This window comes from Centruroides vittatus, unplaced genomic scaffold, assembly GCF_030686945.1.
Source record: "Centruroides vittatus isolate TY-2023 unplaced genomic scaffold, ASM3068694v2 contig_461, whole genome shotgun sequence".
Taxonomy (NCBI): domain Eukaryota; kingdom Metazoa; phylum Arthropoda; class Arachnida; order Scorpiones; family Buthidae; genus Centruroides; species Centruroides vittatus.
The window spans coordinates 60642-77695 of NW_027122257.1; the positions used below are offsets into that span (position 1 = coordinate 60642).

The window sequence follows — 17054 nt, forward strand, 5'->3', positions numbered from 1 at the left end:
CGATTATTTATAAAATAAATCGCGTCCGATATTAATTAATTTTTAAAATTTTTAAATGTGGATATTTATCGCAGTACGGTATAACCTCTGAGAACCGGAATCGCAAGTTGACGAATATCCCGCGTTTCTTTATGCAGCGCTTTACAGCGAACACACCGATACTGGTTTCTAATTGGCCAACATTGCTCGTGACGTCATTTCGCTACACTCGCTGCATAAAGAAACGCGGCCATATTTTTCCGGTTTAGCGGGTTTTCTTAATGACGGGTTTAAATTCTAATTAATTGTGTAGCATTCGGTCTCTGTAATTATCGACGATGTTAACAAAGTTCTCAAATATTCGGTACTAGTCTATTACCAAAAGGCAAATTGATGGACAGCCGGATGGCCGGGCGGTTACGGATATAGCCTGCCGCTCTGGGAACCGGGTTCGAATCCAAACGGATTGAAAACCCTAGGAATTTATCGGTTATTGACCCGTCCGGATACGTGGGACCCGTGCCCTATCCCCGACCCCATTGTGAGCCTAGCCAAACCCATAATGAAATTGCTAAAATCGGGCTTTTAGTAGTAAGATCTTTCTAGCAAACTTTTAGCACGCTAAGAGGATCTCTTCTTAGTAAGCCCATTATGAGTTGTCAAGCCCGTAATGGAGCGGCCGGATGAAGAGGGGCGAGGCTGACATGGGGCTAAAAAATTCCTGGAATTTTTCGGGCCGTTTGAATTATAGTGGTTTTTTCTTAACTCTTTCCTCCCTGTGGGCACTAAGAGGGCCTCTTTTAGAAAACCCATTATGGGTTCGGCCAAGCCCACAATGGGGCGACCGGGTGGTGAGGGACGGGGCCCGACATATCCGAACGGACCACCCCCCGAAAAATTCCTGGGGATTTTCGACCCGTTCGGATTCGATCCCGGGTCCCCCAGAGCGGTAGGCTGCCACCTTGACCGCTCGGCCATCCGGCCAATTATAGTGATTGAATGGTAAGAGTTGTCACCTAACTTCCAAAAGCTGAAACTTCTTAATTGGAATTCAAAATCATATATTTTTATAATTCGTAAATAAATCTGAATTATATATTCTCGCTTCTTGTTTGGATTAATACAAGATGTAGCCCAAATTACCCTACAAGATGTGATAAGACTGTGCAAATCAGCCAATTTTGTGCTACATCAAGAAATATGAATGAAGCTAATAATAACAACAATAACATTGTATAGCCTATAATAAGTGTAAATCCAATCTTTGTATAGCCTATAATTTTAAATTTTTCGCTGTATGGACAATAAAATGGTTTTTATTCAGTATATTGTGTTCGGCCAAGTCGACAATAACGATAATCAGGTGTCGAGCATGGGCGTAGCCAGGAAGGGACATAGGTGGGCACGGCCCCCCAGTTGACCTGGTGCCCCTCCCCAGAAAATTACAGCCTCTACTATGCCCCCATAACAAAACCCTGGCTACGTCAATGGTGTCGAGCCTTGATATATAGAGATAGCCGAGTGGTCGCGTGGTTAAGATGGCAGCCTACTGCTCTGGAGTAACCGAACTCGAGTCCAAACGGTACGAAAACCCTAGGAATTTTTCGGGGGTGGTTTCTCTGGATATGTTGGTCTCGTCCCTAACCCGGCCGCTCTATTTGGGTGTGAGAACATTTTAGCAAACCCATACTGAGTTTCCTAAAATTTTCTTTACTGTATGCACACAGGGCGGGAAGAGTTCTAAAATAATCTCCTATGAAAATTTTTGAGTAAATCGATATATGAACACGAAATTCCCAGATTTGCAGGCCGGCGTCTTTATCATTTCGGTAATTCAATCATTATAGAATTTATATTGAACAAATTTCAAGTTTTATTGAAAGTAAGAGGTGTTAACTCGAGACAGATCGACTGATGGAGAAAATAAGTAACAAAATGACGATTTATAGAAGAACCTGTATCATTTTCAGATTAATTTCCTAAAAGCTGTTTTCACGATTGTTCTTTCTGGCCGTGCGGCAACAGCAACCAGTTCGCTGTTCCAGTTATTTGGTGAACTGTGCCTGAGTACAATCGCAATTGACAGCAAACTAATTTGTTTTCTTCGCGCCTGTGGAAGCCGCTATCCAATGAGAAGCAGCGTCGTAACTAGTCTTTTATGCGCCCGGTGCGAGCTTCTGTAACTACGCCCCAAAACTATGATATAAAACTTGGTCCAGGTCATTTCTACGCCCCCCCCAGGGTCTACGCCCTGTGCCTGGACACCGCCCTAGTTACGGCACTGATGAGAAGTATCGAATGTACTGACGTAGAAAAATGACGATCTGTTGGAATACAGAAATATTGCTTTGGAATCTCGTTTCGTATAACTTACTAATATGATTCTTTATGGAATGTAAATTCTATATACTATCGTCGAAAGATTTAAAAAATGTCTTAGAAATCATTATTTTAGCCTTTAGATCTATCGATACATCTATATCGCTCTTAAAGCTACCACATAAAAATAGATCATGCCGGGTTGATCAGCCATTAATTGCTCAAAATAGAGCTCCTAAATTCAAACTTCATCGATTTCCAAGTGATAAAGCTAGGAAAAAAAGCATTGGCGATTAAAGTAAACAGGCTGGATGAAAATAAGAAATTATGGATTCCTGGAAAACATGCATTACTTTGTCAGAATTTTTATGAGAAAGGACTTCTGCTTTGCCTACCTATTTAATTGTACATTGCACATTAATAAACTAAAGCTAAAGAGTATTAAGTCTGTTAATACGTTTTAACCTTTATAAGTATATTGGTTTAGTGATGTGAATATTTACAATTAACTCTCATAGGTTCATTTTGAGAAAGATCAGTGTGAGAATCACAGGAAGGATGGAAGAAGATTTCTGAAGCTTGATGCCGTCCTACACTTTTTTCTCACAGACCTGCACCTAAGAGAAGATGCTCTGAATCAAAAACAGGGCATAGAAACAATTGTGAGCGTATAGATCCGACCTTGGACCATAGTTATGCTACAAATTTATCTCCTATGATATCTATGCAGCCCAGTACAGGTATATTTTTAATATAAATTTAAAATATTCTATTTTTTTATTGCATACTTTGATTATTTTTGAAGAAAATGCTGAAGAATGTAAAAGCACGAATGAAGATGAAGACAATGAGACATCTGGTCCAGTATTTCAAGACTCCGGTAATCTTGTTAGCCAGCCATTGTCACCAAAATTAAAACAAATTAATGAATTGTAATCTCAATTGCATAATGCATTACATAGAGTTAAAAGAGTGCAGAAAAGAATAAGGATCTCTATGAAGAGATAAGAAAATTAAAGTCTAGAGTCAACACACAGAGTACAAATATAAAATTAATTTTCAATCCTGATCAAATAACAGCCCTTGGAAACGTGTCAACACGGAAAATAAAATTGTAAAATAATACAATAAGAAAGGCTCTGCAGTTAAAATTTGCTTGTGGAAGAACGGGCTATGAAATGTTAATTGAACAAGGCTTGCCTCTTCCCTCTTTACGGACATTGTAAAGACGACTACAGAACACCCCCTGTAACAGAAAAATTACCCTTTTTATTAATAAATGATATTGATATTTAGTAATTATCTGCATTCCTTGCAAAAAATGCAGAGAATCACTATTTGTTACTATGTTACACTATGTTACTTGAGTTTTTCTTGTTGAAAAATAAACTTTATTAATTTTTTTTATAATTTTTGTCTTTAGTTATTATATTTTTAAATTTAAATACATATTCTTCAGATTATTTATATTGCAATAGTGCTGTGAATAAATGTGATCCACTAAATATAACTTTTTAATATTTTCACTTTTTTGCTTCTAGTCCTGTTATGGTCCGTTCGGATATGTCGGGCCCCATCCCTCACCACCCGGTCGCCCCATTGTGGGCCTGGCCGAACCCATAATGGGCCTACTAAAAGAGGCCCTCTTAGTGCCCACAGGGCGGAAAGAGTTTAAAAAAAAAAGCCCTGTTATTGTTATATATATATTGTCAATCACTTACAAACTACAATTATTCCGAACATAATTAAAAATTATTTCTAAAAATGTTTAACTTAATATAACTTCTTTCTGAATCTAATTCCTGTTTTTAACTAACATTGCTCATTTAAATGCTAAGCAGTACTGTGACACTGCAACTTTGGCCTCAAAATGGCCTCCATACGTTAGAGCGGCCATACTCTTTATATAGGGCTCTAGTTGGGACCTTAACGGAGCTGTAGGCCATATCCAAAGAAACACACGTATGGCGGATCTTTCAGCCGTGTTTAAAATACGGTGAGCGACCGGTAAACGCAACTTTCGTTTTATTATATAGTATTTACGTATTTTGTTTATTGATTTTGTTTTAATTTATTATATAGGGCATTTAATTGTATTATTTTACTTTAATTTTCACCACCTGAGGAAAATGAGGCGCTGCAAGGACGACAATTATGTGGAGTACACCGAAGATGATCGTTAGCCTACGAAGGCAAATGTTCCGAATAACGAACCACGCACAGTATATGGTTGAACAAAGTATTTATTTTCGCGAAACAGATACAGGTTCTTAAGGATTCCAACTCAATAACAATAAACGGTAACACAGCGTCACCAAAAATTATCGGCGAACAAATGACAAAACTATCGCGGCATTTACGGGTATTGTCCGAGCTTGATTCCATGAGACTTGCTGTATTGTCATCTCAATAAGTTCACTAATCCTTCTCAGGCTAGTTCTGTTTCATCGGTCTCGCTGATCTCGACGACATGAAGCATTATCTTCTCCGTCTTTACGAAGACCAGCCGAAAGATGCTTCACTTGCCCCAACACGTGCCCTCAGGTAGCCTTTTTCCTTCTTTGTGTTCATGTGATTTTACGAATCGGCTCTCACCATTCAAGGGAATAAAACAAGAATAGAAAGTTCTAGAGGTAAGGAGGAAATATGCTAAAACTTTGACTACGCGAAAATTATACAATGGCGTATACGCCATTGTATAATTTTCATGTACAACTGTACAGTACATGAAAATTATACAATGTAGGAACTTCTCTGTCGACCACATATTGAAAACCGCGTTATAAACTGCTGAACGTAACATTTCAGGAGGAATCTGGGAGACGTGTCAAACTACGAAGGCCTTCAGCTACGGCATGGTGTGCACATTCTCCTAATAAATACGATCTTTCAAATAACTCCATAGCCAGAAACATACGTTTTCGACTGAACAGCGTCACATTTCCCCCCCCGGTAATGTGACGCTGTTCTGATGCCCTTATGATCTGCATTGCATGTGTACCGAGTTTCATTCGATTCGGTCTAGTAAAGCCAGCTCTACTGAATTTCAATGAGGGTTCAGATCAGTCCAGAGCCCTCAGTAGGAATTTATAAATCTACAATTTTCAAAAATTGTAGATTTATAAATTCCTACTGTTGTCTGTCTGTTGTCCTTCCTTGATCTCGAGAAATGACAGTCATGTGAAAACCGAGACCAATCTAAAAAGGTTCCGGGAAGCAGGCCCCGATTAACTGTACATTAACTGTACAAGAACTTTCCATGCAAACCGGAAATCACGTTATTTCAATTCCAAAATTTTCTCCCAAAAGGAGTTTGATAGACAACCGGCACAACTCTCTTGTTAACAGGAAAAGAATGCCGTACAGAAGCAAGCCACTACTAAGTTTAGGTTGAGAGCATATATTTGAAATTAAATAAATTAAAAATTTCAGCCCAGCATTGTGACGATCCCACAATAAGTAATTACTCGTTGCTATTATTATTTCTCACATTTAAAGCGTATGAAATAAGAGATTAAAAAGTGTGACGTCATTTCCTGTTTACGGGAAACAAGCCTCTGTAGATTTAAATCTGCAATGGCTTGTTTTCGCTAAACAGGAAATAACGTTGCAATTTTTAATCTCTTATTTCATACGCTTTAAACGTCAGGAATAATAATACCAATGCTATGGTATAATAATAAAATAATAATGTTACACATAAAAAACAAAACTAAACTAAACTTCCAATGGTTCGAACTTTATCGTCTTATCTATCGCCTCCAAAATCGCTGAGGTGACGTCATGATATCGCTAGGTGTGTGGTGCACGGGACTCCCATTGTACAGAAGCTTGGCATTTTGTTGCTTTTCTCGAGTTGTGATTTAATTTCACGCTGAATGACGAAATAAGCGGATTAAAATGTTTATCGCCACTTTAATAAAAATATGGTCAAATGATGATTTTGGCGCTATGTAGAGTGACCCCTGATTTCATACCATGATCACAGTTTCAAACTCCCCGCATTAGATAAGTAGTAATTGTTTAATATTCTTTCAATGACAGTGTTTTTCCAGATAACGTTGCGAATACGTTCACGGTCTCATATCTTTAAGTAATTTGAATTTTTGAGGTTGGATTTAATATCATCCATAAGCTTCCTGCTTCTCCGCCGAGAATACCGTCACTTGATCACTTTATTGAACGGTATTACATGTAATTCTATTAATATCATCCATATGTAGGTCATTTTCCAATTTTACTGTCGAGCGACGGTGGTATAGTGGTTAGCATAGCTGCCTTCCAAGCAGTTGACCCGGGTTCGATTCCCGGCCGTCGCATGTATTTTTAACGTTTTTTGCTGTTGTACACATGTATTTATCTCCATATTAAAAAACACAATTCCTTTATTTCATGCTAGCACGTTGTAAATATTATATTATTTTCTTTTCTATAGGTTTTCATGTATGTTAGGTGCTGGTGGTTTTTAAGAATTTAGCATCATTGAAGTGTGTAGCAGTGGCGTGCCGTCATTGGAAGCGATGGAAGCGCCGATTCCACCTTCCAATGACCTTTCCTTGTATTTTATAAAATATAAATTTTCATATTTTAACGTACTTTGCATTAATTAAAATTAATATTTTATTATAACCGCATTATGTATCTTTTACAAATTTCTATACTACATGTGAAAAACGACAAGATTGCTATTGTATATTCGAATAATTCGGTGGCAGAAGGAATGTCGAAACCGGGTCAGTTTCCAATCAGCCAGATTATATAGGCATTGACACATGCGGTTTACAGAGCACCAACCTCACCCGGTTTAGCCGGTAGAAGCAACACACGCATAAAGCATCTAATTTTGTATCCCGGACCGGTTCTCAGCTTACTTTTTTACTTAAATGGAGCAGTCAGGAGGTTGGTACTCCAACTTTATTCACGACCTTGCTTCGCATCTTGCTTTGCAAGGGTTTAAATACATACATGCGGACGTAGCCGCTATATTATTATCCCGACATTGTTATCTAATTTATAATTTATTTGTATCCGGATAATGTTGATGAGTTCGAAAGTTCACTCATGTTAGAATGTTTGTTAAGTTTTTGAGTAGTGACAGTTTGTCTTTTCCTTGTCTAAGCTCCTATGAACTCCCCTAACATATTGTGCACAATACTCACTTCGGTATTAAGAGGATCCTTATGTCTTATTGTGTTGTTCTATGGTATTAGTGTGTATTTCTTCTTCCTCCCCGTTGTGTTTTATCGCTGTTTTCCTGTCCTCCGTTTCGTTGTATTCCATCCTTTCTCATCGTACTATTCTGTCGTTCCCATTGACATATTCTGTCGCACGTTCTCGATACTTACTTTGGTGAGGATAGGGGTTTCCCGTCTTTATCGTTGTGTGCTATCATAGTATTCTGTGATTATTCCTCCTAGTTGTTGTGTTATATCTTTCTGCTGACATTGTATTCTATCATGGAGTTTTATTGGTATTTTCCCTTCGTTGTTAATCTTGTAAATGTGTTTGCAGTTAGTATTTCATATGAAACCATTTCTTGTTTCAGCGCGTTTTCTCAGAACGCACTGGTTGAGTTCTTACATGTATTCCATTATATATTAGTTGTCGGTTATTATGGTTATAGAAACAATAATAATATTAATTGCTTTATAATACAGTGGAGGGTGTATCACTATAATCTATGGTCGGCTACGAAAGTTTATTTCACAAACTATTCCAATAGTTGATAGGAATATGTTAGATAAGGCACCTATGTGGTGCAGGTGGTTTTGATGATTTAATTTACTTAAGTGAGCAGTGCAGAGTATATCACTATAGTCTAAAGTCTGCTATGAAATATATTAGCACCGTCTCATACTATTGATGTTGAAGAGGTGAACAATTTGGCATTTATGTCGTTCAAATGATTTAGTTATGTACATTTGCGGAAAGTATCCTAGGCAATTTGAATTAGTGTAGAAATCACCTATGTGTTACGGTAGAGAGGTGAAAGTCCCATTGCAGATTTTATGTATTTCACCGAACTTTTGGACCTATTTTATATATAGAGTTCAGCAATCCCAAGGAAAGCACTGAGAATTAACTTATAAAGAGGATGGAGGTGAAATGGAATGTCCTAAACTCAGCATTGAATGTGAACACTAAAGACCTGTTACCAATTTGTACTACCCTAACTGCTACAACAGAAACATTCACAGACTGTATTCATCCCTTAGGAAGAGCTAGTTTTTATCGAGATAATTTCGATTATAGAGGTTTCCCAGCATAAATTAGCTAACTGTTATTTACTTATGTGAATATATTTTTTTTTCTATATTTTTTTCTATATTCTATTTTTATAGCTTATTTTAATAAATTCATTAAAATGATAGTAGATATGCTCATTATTGATCAAGATTCGTTTTCGTACTGGCCATTGATATCCTTCTTTATTGCATATCAGCATTAAATTATGTCTTGGTAATTCATATCTGATACAGTCCATTAGTATGTGTGTTGGGGTTTCCTCAGTTCCGCAGTTTTCGCAAAGACCGTCACTCCCATGATTAAATCTTCTGTGGTAGTCTGCAAAATCTCCGTGTCCTGTCAGAAATCTTGTATTTTTATGGTGTATAATAAAGTAACTATTCGTAACTCTTTGGTTTATATCCGGTAGATATTCAAATAGTTCTCTGCCTGTTCTTGACTCTTCCCATCTTCTTTGCCAAATGATTAAATATTTATTTTTTATTTCTCTTTTTATATATTGCTCTGACAGCTTACTGTATATTTCCTTTAGTGTTAAATCACTGGCCTCCTTTGCCAAGTTATCCGCCTTCTCGTTGCCAATGTTTCCCATATGGGCTTTAACCCAACTAAGTTGTATCTTATTTATTCCAATTATGATGTTTTGTCTAATACTGTTTATAAGTTCATGCGTATTGTTTGGGTCATTAAGTGCCTTTAGTATTGATTCACTATCCGTGCATACTAGTATTTGTAGATTCTTCTTGTTTGTATTGATCCACTTTATTGCCTGGTGGATTGCAACCAACTCTGCTTGGTAATTATTACATCTGTTATCTAGTTTAAATTTTTTGTGATATTGCTCACGTGTTCTTGTAAAATAGATGAAGGCGGCACCCACTCCCGTTGAACTTCTTGAACCGTCCGTATATACTCTGTGAGGGTGTGATTCATTGTATTGTATGATTTTGATATGTTTCCATTCGAATCTTTTCAGATGTTGATGCACTTTTAGTTTCTGTTCTATTATGTCTCCGTTTCTGAGGATATCATGGGAATTTATATTCTGTTTAATTATATTTCTGGTGTCTCTTCTTTTATTCACTTCCAGATCCAACGGTAGCAGTCCGGCCATTACACATAAAGCGTCGTTAGATGTAGTGCTATATGCACCTGTAATTCTTAGTAAAATTTTTCTTTGGAGACTAATTATTTTTCTTTTTGTGTGTATTAGATTTACTCTTTTCCCCCATACTTGTGCACCATACGTGACAATTGGTATGATGACACCTTTATAAATTTGTATTAATGCTTTCCCACTCCTGCCCCATTCTCTTTTCGCTACCTTGGCAATCTCTTGGAATAAGTTACCTACTTTATTCTTTATTTGTTCTATCTGTGGTGTCCAGAGGAGTTTATTATCTATTGTTATTCCAAGATATTTTATTTGAGTTGTGCATCTGATTACCTTTCCATTCATTTTTATGGTTGGTTGTCTACGTTCAATTTGACATTTTGTAAAGGCAATGGCGTTTGTTTTGTCCGGGTTGAATTTTAATTTGTTCCTTTTCCCCCAATTAACTATTTTTTCTAAGGTCCTATTGCATTCCTCCTCTACTCTTAATCTGCTACCTGCCGAACAAACTACCATTATATCGTCTGCGAAGGCTGTAATTTTGTTATCTTTTAGAGAATTATCATTTAAGAGATCGTTTAATATTATAGACCAGAATAGCGGGCCCGAACACGAACCCTGCGGGCATCCCATAGTCATGTCTTTTTCTATTATAATATTTGAGTATTCTATGAAGGCCTTCCTGTTTGTTAAGTAGTCACATATGAGTGCGTAGAGATTACGTGGGCAATTTAGTTCTTCTAGTTTTGTATGGAGGAGAGGCCACCATGCATTATCAAATGCGCCCTCTATATCTAAGCTTAAAGCTATGACCCATTTGTATTTTTGTTTGTCTGTTTCAATTTCGTCTATAACTTTTGATATGGCGTCTTCGGCTGAACAGCCTTCTCGAAACCCGTATTGATTTTTATTTATCCATTTCATTGAACCTAGCCATGCTGTAAGACGATAGACTATCATTTTGTCTAGAATTTTCCCCATTACCGGTAGAAGGGAAATTGGTCGATAACTTCTCGGATCCCGTTTGTCTTTGTTTTTCTGTTTATATATTGGTATGATTTTTGCTTGTTTCCATTCTGATGGAAATATTGCGTATTGTAGGCATTTATTATATAGAGTGTGTAATAGCGATGGAATCTTATTATTTATGATATTCACCATTTCTATTGTTATTAAATCGTGACCGGGAGCCTTTCCTTTCTTAAAATTAGATATGGTCCATGAGATTTCTTCTTTTGTAAATTCTGGTATATCTGGTCCATTTGTTTTATAGTTAAGTTGTTCTCTTATTCTCTTTTGTTCTATGGTGTCCAATATGGGATTGTCTTCTTTGACAAATTCATTGATTAGTAATTTTATACATTCGTCCTGATCACTTATAAGATCACCATTTTTGCTCTTCATTTCTGTTAATTGAAAATGTTGTCTTAATTTCCCCGCAGCGATTTTATATATTAACCCCCATGGATCACTTTCACTTTTTTGACACAATTTATCCCAACTCCTCTGTTTAGACTCTTTTATTTGTTGTTTGTAGTTCCGTTGTTCTACTAAAAACTTTTCCTTAAGGTATGTCCTTTGAAGTGGGTCTCTACATTTGTTGTATTTTCTTCGTTTAGCCCGTACTTTACTTTTAAGAATTGTCAGGTCAGATGTCCACCATTTTGCGGTGTTATTTTTCATTTCATTGCATATCGGGATATGTGCACGTAGTGCTTTATTTAGGTTATCTATAAGTTTCTTTATATCGCGCTCAGCTGTAACTTTGTTTGTTGCTGTTCCCAGATGTGTTAGTGTTGGTTTTATATCCTGTATAATATTTTCCCATTAATATTTTCTCGGACCGATTCTCAGCTGTTAGCCGCCTGCCTGTCAACTTCCAAGCACCCAGATTATAGGCATTGGCGCTTGCGCTTTACAGAGCACCAACGTCACAATTTAGCTGGTAGAAGCAACACACGCATAAAGCTTCTAATTTTATATCTCGGACCGGTTGTGGGCTGTTAGCCGCCTGCCTGCTAGATGTTCGGCCGCCCTCGCCCGATTATGTGAATCGTGAGTAGACTAGATCAACGGCGGGCAACCCCCGGCCCGCGGGCCAGCTACGGCTCGCGAAAAGTTTCTATCTGGGCCGCAAGATCTTTAATAGATTATTAAATTGGAAAAATAACTATTAGTTATTTTTCCAATTCTTTGTAATTTTCGAAAACGATAAGAGAAGTAAATGTAGTAATTAACTTTTTATTTATTTATTTCATATTTGCAGACTAAAAAAATTACAAGTCACAAGAAGGAGTCAATTAACTACTACGGCCCGCGGAAATAACGTAAAATTTATTCTGGCCCATGTTATAAAAAAGGTTGCCCACCCTAGACTAGATTTATAACTTAACCTAACCGATAGGAGTTTACTGGCATGTTTTTATGATAGTTCTGTATAGTTGACAGGAGTTTAAAAAAATCCATTAAAATATTTGATATATTTATTCTGCGTTTATTCCGCTCTCCCATCTTATATTACTCACGGATTTCAATGTTAAACTGGTGATATTACGATTTAGTATGTTCCATCTCTAAGGGGATGCAGAAAAAACGTGTACAATTCTAGTAGTGATAAAAAATTAACTGTTACTTTGGCAGCATCATTTAAAACCAAATTTAATGAATGAGACGTACAATGGTACAGAAAAAGCTCTAGAATTTATTTTCCTTAAATTTACGATTTATGTATCGGTTGTCATAAAAATTTCTTTCCATTTCTCTCCCAAGACTACAGATATCCAAGTACAAAGTAACTAGTTTCGACTTATTTCTACTTAAGAAGTAGTTAAATAATTAAGCGATTAAGGAATTAGAAACATAAATAAAACCCCGATGAAAGAGCCGAAATTTTACTTAAACAAGCTTAACTGAACCAATCTCTTGCCGAGTATAGTGGAATCTGTTCTCTTCATAATATTAGATGTAATAAAGACAGAAATTTTTCCAGTTCAATGAGAGTGACCGAAAAGTTGTAAATTTTGGAAATTTCCGTGAATACTTGGTCCTAAAACGAATTAGTTAAAAAACGAACGACTAACAATCTGTTAAGTTTAACATATTTAGATTTTTACAGCTATGGTGAGAAACGTTTAAAATCTACAACAACCCTGTCGCGTTCTTTGATATATACTAGTGATGCGACAAAAGAGGTATTTGACATTGACCGGTATCGGCACCCTCGGGATTTGGCACGCACACACCTACCTGGACCGTCTCTGATTCCATTCATTAGCCACTCGTAGGGAGCTACAGTATTTCACTAAGTGGATTGTTTTAAGATTTAAAAAGTAAAGAATATTTTGTTATTTTTATGTACGTTTCTTCACAAAGTTATATTTAATTATAAGTTTCATTAAAAGTATATTCATACAATTGAAGAATTTTTTGTACTAGGTATGTATATTCATCACACATTTTGTTTTACCAAGTAAGTTTTTTTTTTATAATTTTAATTTTAGCCTTTATATCGTGGCTAGTAATTCAAAAATTTATTTTAAAAAAGTTTAGGTTCAAGACCATATAATGAAAAAGAAAACATTATTAAAAGAAAAAGACCAATGCCTAAATTAAATATAAATACGTCGACAAAAAATTTTCGACATTTTGACGATAAAATTTGTGACGAATGACGGTTCTTTCGTAAAATTGAAACAGTTTGGAAATCGAAGCGGAATAGAATTTAACATTGGTAGACAATATAAAATAAATATTGAAAATTATAACGAGATAATTACGATTAATAGGTATATCTAAATTAATAGATGTTATATGTTTTTTCTCAAAGCCAGAATTGACCTTTAGAGGGCATAGGGAATTTATTGAATCTAATAACGGAGGTAATTATATTGAACTTTCTTATTTATTAAGTACGTCAGATAATCTATTAAAAATACATTTAAAGAAGTATACGGTTTTTACTGGCTTATCGAACAAACGAATACGAACGGGCCCTGACGCGCAATTAATTGATTGCCCCTGAAAGTCGGCTTCTTACAGAAACACAGCTTCCCTATCATCAAATGTCACGGCACGCCACTGGTGTGTAGTGGTAGCATGTGGGACCAACACAGAAAAAACTCTATAAAATGAATAACTACATACATAGTATTAAGTATTCGTGTATTAACCACCTCGACCATCCGCCTGACTCATTCACATCATCATCATCATCAAGAAAAGAAAAAAATGTTTACAAGTTTGACCGTAGGTTTTCATTTGTTCGTCATTTTTTTAACTTGGTGTTTTTTTACACTGTGTCCGGAATTTGTTACTCTGAAAATCGTCAACTTGTAATTGAAATTAAACTTCAATAATTAAGGTAAATTCATAGAAAAAAAGATTCTAGGACCTGAATAATATTTTAATTTTGAAATTTTTCTTTGATATTCTTTATACCTGCCGTTGTAAACAACACAGTGTTGTTCGTGCGAAAAGCACGAGGTCCCGCGAGCGGAATGGTACTGTACAAATAAATACAGTTAGATTTTATTTTCGTCACAAAGTAATTTATTATCGCTTTGAACGGGTTATTTTTTCTTTTGGATCCCAACGCTACAAACGGTTTATGTACACACAGGCGTTAAAATTTGATCTAACAACAACGGGTTAATCGAGCGCCACAACTATACACGGGGCGAAACTTAAAACTAATTCTTATACTACTTACAACTAAAGAAGGAAGAAGAGAATAAGAATAGAATAAGATGAAGATGGAAATACCCGGGATTTTCTTGAGTTCGTAATCTTGGGTGGGACACCACTTTGGAGCTTTCCTTGGAACGTTATTTCTCGTCATTCCTGCAGACGTTTAGTATGATTCTTTCAATAGCTTCCTTCAAAGTTCTGTTATAGGAATTCCTTCCTATCGATTCCTTGGTTCCTCGTAGTCTCCAATCGTCTTACACTCGATCTGGAGCGCTACCTCTTTTCAGTCCTTTACACTTCGGAATTCGAGCCCAAACTCCTCTTTCAAAACCTCGTGGTCGCTGATCATCCTACACGCGATCCGGAGCACACTCTTCTCTCGTCAAGAGGTCGACCAAGACTGTCCTCTCCCCTTTATTCACCGGTCTCAGGGCCTTACTTCACCTTTTGTTCTACTGCACATTTCTTGGAATCGGTAATCCCACCCAGGGCCGGATTAACCAATAGACAAATTAGACAAATGTCTAGGGCCCGTAATTCGGAGGGGCCCGGCTTCAGTGCAGAATCTTTCTCTGTTTTAAAACGAGTTTAAAATTATTTAAGAAATTCGATAAGACAGGAAAGTCTTTAACAATGCTTACTAAAGAAAGAGACACTCTCAAACGGCTAGATTGATCAATATTCTGAAATGAAAATCCAAAAACGAAAAATTTAAATATTTGAAAGGCTGATTAATGGCTAAAATTATATATATTAAGACCCCGCTTAACGCTGATTCGATATAACGCGGTCTGGTTGACGCCTAAAAAACGCTCAAAATTTAACCCGATTCAAATTAACGCGGTATTTCATTGATTCATATATATAATACAATTATTCCCAAACACGAACCAATCAGCAAAACGTGGCAATTCGTCGTAGCGCTGTACTTCCCTTAAATCTAAGTTTGTTTTGTTCAATTTTGGAAAAATATATAACATCATGGATGCCATAGGAAATACCGACTTCTCTTGGCAAGAATTAACTGATAAATGCATGAACGGAGTCTGGAAGAAGTTATGGCTGGAGGTATCCAAGAATTTTCATCGAGAAGAGTTTATCGCTGTATCGTTAGGTTGACAAAATTGTCGACTTATTCGATACAGATGTAGACGAGCAGGATATTGGGGAGTTACTGCGGGTTTCTGGTAAGAGCCTTACCAATGACGACTTCCAAGAACTGGCAGAACAAGGAATTCATGTAGAACTGGAAAATAGAGATTCTGAAGACGAAGAACCAAAGAACTTGCTACAGATTTCCTTAGGAAAAGTTTGGTAACGATAACCGAAATCGTTGATCAAATTGTAGTGAATGATCCAGATTTTGATAGGAGTGCCAAAGCAAAACGAGACATTTTTGATGCGATCTTCTGCTCCGACATTTGCTTAAGGAAAAAAAAAGCGACCAATGAAACTACACGACTCCATCGTAAAAAACAAGTTTATGTGTTATTTAACATATATTATTATGCGAAAATTTATAGAAAAATAACTTAAAATTATAGTAAAATTGCTTATTTTTGGTCGCGTGTTCCCCTATCCGTATTTACTCTATGTTAAAATGGTCTTCTTTAACGCTGTTTCGCTTAGCACTTTCTCGTCTTGGAACGCATCCCCCCGCGTTAAGCGGGGTCCTACATTTCTCATTGTACCAGAAACTCTTTTGTTGTACAATTATTATTGTATTAGTGCTAGTATTCCCTATTATTAATAAAAAATTTTAAGTGACATTATTTAAGATTTGTTTACAAGCAACTTATTTATATGGGGCCCCAATTTAGATTTTGTCTAGGGCCCGCTAGAGGCTTAATCCGGCGCTGATCCCACCCAACGGACAGGGATTAAGAAAGATAAAATAAGAAAGTTCTAGAAGGAAATAGGACAAAGAATAGAAAGAAGAAACTAAACTTAAATTTATATTTACGTTGGAGAGACGCGAACCCACGACCGACTACCAGTGTTTAGTGCAGGGGTGGCCAACATACGGTCCAGCTGAGACTGATCTGCCATTCCGCCATGTCACTTCGTTTATGCGGACGTGTGACGCACAGTGCCGCCTGCCTGTCGAGCTTTTTTTTTTTTTTTTTTGCTTGTACTGTAGTACATACGTTTCTTCGCATTGTAAAATGACATTGTGCATGCGTCAGGAACATCTGTTCGAACAAACCCGACCTGCCGCCCGGGTCAGCGTATTTGTATTTAACATGATTTAATTTTAATATTTCGTTCGGCCCGTGAAAAAGTTTTTCCTTCCAATTCGGCCCGGGGTCAAAAAATGTTGGCCACTCGGCCACTGGTGGGCCACAGTCTTCTTAAAAACATTTTTTTCATCAAAATCTTTTATACAGAGAACGGGAGCTTTAGGTTACTAAAATCTGTGGAATCTTTTGTAACCACTGACTTTTCAGTGGTTTGAGTAAAAAAATAATAGAAAAGAAACGAAAAATTTGAAAACATTAAAGGTAAACTGGAAAATAATGGACTGGAAATCAGCCGGTAAGAAACTAAGTTTGTGTTTTAACTTAGATAAAGGATGAATAGTGTATAAATTAATCTTAGGCATTTTTAACTCTTTCCATCCTGTGGACACTAGGAGGGCCTTGTTTAGCAATCCATCATGGGTTCGGAGGGACCCACAATGAAGCCGGTGTCAGACGTATCCGGATGAATC

The 17054-nt window shown here is 36.7% G+C and overlaps 1 non-coding gene across 1 annotated transcript; it reads left to right on the forward strand.

Annotated features, from left to right (window-relative positions):
- The first annotated feature begins 6545 nt into the window (after nucleotides 1–6545).
- TRNAG-UCC (transfer RNA glycine (anticodon UCC)) lies at nucleotides 6546–6617 on the forward strand. The gene has a single exon. It is a non-coding gene; the product is annotated as a tRNA-Gly (tRNA).
- Nucleotides 6618–17054: the final 10437 nt, after the last annotated feature.